Source organism: Eriocheir sinensis, unplaced genomic scaffold (assembly GCF_024679095.1).
Source record: "Eriocheir sinensis breed Jianghai 21 unplaced genomic scaffold, ASM2467909v1 Scaffold679, whole genome shotgun sequence".
NCBI classification, from domain to species: domain Eukaryota; kingdom Metazoa; phylum Arthropoda; class Malacostraca; order Decapoda; family Varunidae; genus Eriocheir; species Eriocheir sinensis.
Genome location: NW_026112030.1, coordinates 17,501 through 22,500, shown reverse-complemented (window position 1 = coordinate 22,500; position 5,000 = coordinate 17,501). Strand labels below are relative to the sequence as shown.

The following is a 5,000-nucleotide window of genomic DNA, read 5'->3' as shown; positions in this document are numbered from 1 at the left end:
CAACTTAGAGAGGGAATGCTCGGAACTTCAGTGGTTCGAAAACTTGCTTCTAGAATCGGAACTTCAGTGGTTCAAAAACTTGCCTCTAGAATCGGAACTTCAGTGGTTCGAAAACTTGCTTCTAGAATCGGAACTTCAGTGGTTCGAAAACTTGCTTCTAGACCTGTCAGTGTAAATAATGATGCGCTGCCTAGTGAACAGGTGTACGTGTGCTATTGTGTGGTGGAGGGTTACAACTGACTATTAAAGGCCAGTGTTAACTTTAAGTGATTGTGTCTGCTTTAACCCAAAGTTTGACTGCAAGTGTGGCATAACACATATTAACACATATTAACACATATTTACAAATCTTCTGTTGTTCTACGTATTTACTATCATCAGGGATTTCATGAAATAACTGTTGTATGATTTCAGTAAATACATGAAATCCCTAGATATTTTAGTAATTTCATGAAGTATTTACTATCATCAGGGATGTCATGAAATAACTGTAGTATCATTTCAGTAAATACATGAAATCCCTAGATATTTTAGTAATTTCATGAAGTCCCTAAGTGAAACAGTAATTTCACGAATTCCCTGAAAGTTTTAGGGATTTCACGAAATATATATATATATATATATATATATATATATATATATATATATATATATATATATATATATATATATATATACATATGTATATTATATATATAGATATATATATATATATATATATATATATATATATATATATATATATATATATATATATATATATATATATATATATATATATATATATATATATATATATATATATATATATATATATATATATATATATATATATATATATATATATATATATATATATATATGGGAAGATTGGGAGCAGCGACGTAGCGATCTTTTTTTTCTGTATCCTCTTATTTTGGCCCTTGAGCTTTCTGTCTTCTGTGTTGAAAAAAAAAAAAAAAGAAAACTGCCAAGTCCTTACCTCATCGATTTCCCTTTTTTTTTTTAGCAAACTCTTTATCATTGTTAGCTACCATTTATTGTTTTATTTTTTTTACTTGGCGCTTTTCTTCGTTTTATTTTTTGGCTGCAGAAGGGGAGGGGGGGGGGGCAAACCGATATAATCCAAATTCTTCTTATTACTCTGTCCTACCTCCCCCCTCCCTCCCTTCCTCCCTCTTCTTGCCTCCCTGCCTCCGTCCTTCCCTTCCAGCTCAAGGTCGAACCGGAACTAAGGACTACACAATTAAAAAAAAATTGTGGCAGGGAAACGTGTAGGTAGAACTGACCATGACTGATGACGGACTAGATAAGTAAACAAATAAATAAGATGAACAAATAAGATAAACAAATAAACAAATAAAAGATATAGAGATAGAACTTATTTTTATTTATGCGGATTTTTTACTTATTCATCTACTTTTGCCCTTGAGCTGCTTCCTAAAAAAAAAAAAAATGGATAGATAAACATAATGATAGATAGCCATGCAGATAAATAGATAAGGAGTCAGACAAATACATGTTCGATCGTTAGATGATTTGATAGTTAGTTAGTTAATAGGTAGTCCAATAGTACTCTTGTATAATACTCTTAGTTAGATAGGTAGTTTAATAGTTAGACAGTTTGAATTAGTTAGTTAGTTCATTAATTTTACTGTATTCTGTATTTGTTTATTTATTTATTTATTTGGATAATTTTTTTGTTTTTGTTTTATTTTATTTTGGTGTTTTTCTTTTTCTTTTTGTTTCTTTTTCCTTTTCTTTATCTTTTTCTTTGTTTTCTTGCTGTTGTTTTTCTTTTTTGATGTTCTTTTATTTCATATCATCCTCTTGTTGATGTTCGTTGGTCTGGGTGAGCCGCTTTCCTCCCAGAAGAGACCCACCCATGATTTTGGTGATGTTAGTTAGGGGCCGAAAGGTGGATGATGTTTCTTATATTTTTCTTCTCTTGATGTGTTTTTCTTCTTGTTTTTCTTTTCCGATGTTTTTTTCTGTTCTTCTTATTTCTTTTCTTCGTGTTTTTTATGTTCTTTTATTTCATATCATCCTCTTGTTGATGTTCTTCGTTGGTCTGGGTGAGCCGCTTTCCTCCCAGAAGAGACCCACCCATAATGTTGGTGATGTTAGTTTGGGGCCGAATGGTGGATGATGTTTCTTTGTATGTTACTTTTCTTGATGTTGTTCTGTTATTGCTGTTACTTTTCTTTTGCGATGTTTTTTTGCTCTTTTTTCCCCAATTTTTTGGTGTTCTTTTCTATATCATCCCTCTTTGATGTTCTTTGGTCTGGGTGAGCCTCTTTCTCCCCAGAAAAGACCCACCCATAATTTTGGTGATGTTAGTTTGGGGCCGAATGGTGGATGATGTTTCTTTGTATGTTACTTTTCTTGACGTTGTTCTGTTATTGTTGTTACTTTTCTTTTGTGATGTTTTTTTCTCTTTTTCCCATTTTTTTGGTGTTCCTTTCTATATCATCCCTTTTTGATGTTCTTTGGTCTGGATGAGCCTCTTTCTCCCCAGAAAAGACTCATCCATAATTTTGGAGATGTTAGGGCCTGAAGGTGGATGATCTGTGTTTTTTCTTTTCTTTTCTTGATGTTTTGTTACTATATTTTCCTTTATCTGGTGTTCCTCTTTATTTTCCTTTACATTGGTGTTCCCATCACGTGGATTGTCTACGACATCTAACGAGCACCACAAGCCCCGGTTTATTGTTCGGAGTTTGCTCTCCTAGGCAGACTGCCTACCACGGCTGACGAGCTCCACCTGCCCGGGTTTATTGTTCGGAGTCTGCTCTCCTAGGCAGACTGCCTACCACGGCTGACGAGCTCCACCTGCCCGGGTTTATTGTTCGGAGTTTGCTCTCCTAGGTGAATTGCCTATGACGGCTCACGAGCCCAACCTGCCCGGGTTTATTGTTCGGAGTTTGCTCTCCTAGGTGAATTGCCTATGACGGCTCACGAGCCCAACCTGCCCGGGTTTATTGTTCGGAGTTTGCTCTCCTAGGTGTATTACCTATGACGGCTCACGAGCCCAACCTGCCCGGGTTTATTGTTCGGAGTTTGCTCTCCTAGGTGAATTGCCTACCACGGCTAACGAACCTCACCTGCCCGGGTTTGTAATCGGAGTTTGCTCTCCTAGGTGAACTGCTTTCGCTAACGACCTCCACCTGCCCGGGTTTGTAATCGGAGTTTGCTCTCCTAGATGAATTGCTTTCGCTAACGACCTCCACCTGCCCGGGATTGTAATCGGAGTTTGCTCTCCTAGGTGAACTGCTCACGCTAACGACCTTCACCTGCCCGGTTTTATAATCGGAGTTTGCTCTCCTAGATGAACTGCTTTCGCTAACGAGCTCCACCTGCCCGGGTTTATTGTTCGGAGTTTGCTCTCCTAGGTGTATTACCTATGACGGCTCACGAGCCCAACCTGCCCGGGTTTATTGTTCGGAGTTTGCTCTCCTAGGTGTATTACCTATGACGGCTCACGAGCCCAACCTGCCCGGGTTTATTGTTCGGAGTTTGCTCTCCTAGGTGAATTGCCTACCACGGCTAACGAACCTCACCTGCCCGGGTTTGTTGTTCGGAGTTTGCTCTCCTAGGTGAATTGCCTACCACGGCTAACGAACCTCACCTGCCCGGGTTTGTTGTTCGGAGTTTGCTCTCCTAGGCAGATCGCCTACCACGGCTAACGAGCCCCACCTCCCCGGCGTTGTAGCCGAAAGATCTCCGGCACCTCCGTCGGGGTCCCGATGGACGCCGATGCGCCCTGCCGGGAGCCCTCCAGTCCTGCCATGCTCGCCTGGGAGACCTTGGGCTCGCTGGCGCTCCACCGCCCCGCCGATTCGAATAGGGCGGATGCAAGAACTCGCTTCTTAAAACTACCAGATTGGATTATAAAATTAATCATAAATGCCGTGAAGGCGCCGGTCACCGCGTTTATCGGTTCTTGGATGAAGGACCGACGGGCCTCGGGGACGCGCACAAGCATCATAAGGAATCCTCGCCGCGGCTTCCGGCGCACCATCCTTTCCCTTTTCTTTCTTACTTCCAATTTTTCTTTTTAATTATATTTTCTTTCTCTGATTGACTGATTGATTGATTTTACATAGTAAGAATTGGTTCACCAATTAACGTCTTTCAGGTACATTGCATTCACACACCTGCTGAGGGAGAACACCAGTGAGCGTGTTGACTCACGAGGACGGCCCACTAAAGTTTCCTAACCTTTGTATTGGGCTGCCACTTTTCTTTAGTCGTCTGTTCCTCTATTTTTCTCTTCTTTATTTCATTCTATTTCTCCCTTTCTTTCATCCTTGCTCTCTATACATATATTTATTTCAAACTTCTTCATCAGCCCCCTTTCCTTTCCATTCTCCCTCCCCTCCCTTTCATCTCCCTCGCCTCCCGCCCTTTGCTCTTTTTCTGTTATCATCACGACAGCTGTTTAATTTCTCTGCGGGGACTTTTTTTTATGTTCGTGGATGTGACATGCTTCCCGGGGCGTCCATGTTGTTGCACAGCACCCTAGAATATTCTTGGCAAAGTGCTTCAAATTTTTGAAGCTTTTTGCATCACGCCAGTACCTCAGTGGATTGACATCAAAAGGCAAAACACCTTCTTCTAGGTACGTTTCAAGTTCTGCCTTCACCACTGTAGTGTCATTTGTTGATGCACTTGCCATCATTTGCCCAGCTGGAGGCATGTAGGCAAAACGACGAGGTCGTGTTGCACTCATGCCAGCCGAAAAGACGAAAGGCTCACTCTCTTGAAATGTTTTCTTCTTCAAGGTCGACTAAGTTGACTCGGAAATAATTAGGTCCACAATCTTGGAAACCTTTTCCTTTTGCATTTTCTTACATGGCATCCATGCCAGCTTAAACCTGGGGCCCATGACAGCTGCGGCAATGACATCAGTCCGCTCAAGAAATGGATGCAACCTCTTTTTGATAGATGACTGTAGTGCATATGCCAAGTTAAAGCAGTAGATCGGTTTACTGTCTCTC

The 5,000-nt window shown here is 40.5% G+C and overlaps 1 long non-coding RNA gene across 4 annotated transcripts; it reads right to left on the bottom strand.

Moving 5' to 3' along the window:
• Positions 1-1,756: 1,756 nt before the first annotated feature.
• On the bottom strand, positions 1,757-3,569 carry LOC126993810 (uncharacterized). Of its 4 annotated transcripts, none has more exons than XR_007748294.1 (3): positions 3,425-3,569; positions 2,833-3,230; positions 1,757-2,764 (listed from the first exon to the last, which is right to left on the bottom strand). It is a non-coding gene; the product is annotated as an uncharacterized LOC126993810 (long non-coding RNA). The 4 variants fall into 4 exon arrangements; XR_007748291.1 differs by having other exon boundaries at positions 3,357-3,497; XR_007748292.1 differs by having other exon boundaries at positions 2,901-3,230; positions 3,357-3,497.
• Between the last annotated feature and the right edge of the window lie 1,431 nt (positions 3,570-5,000).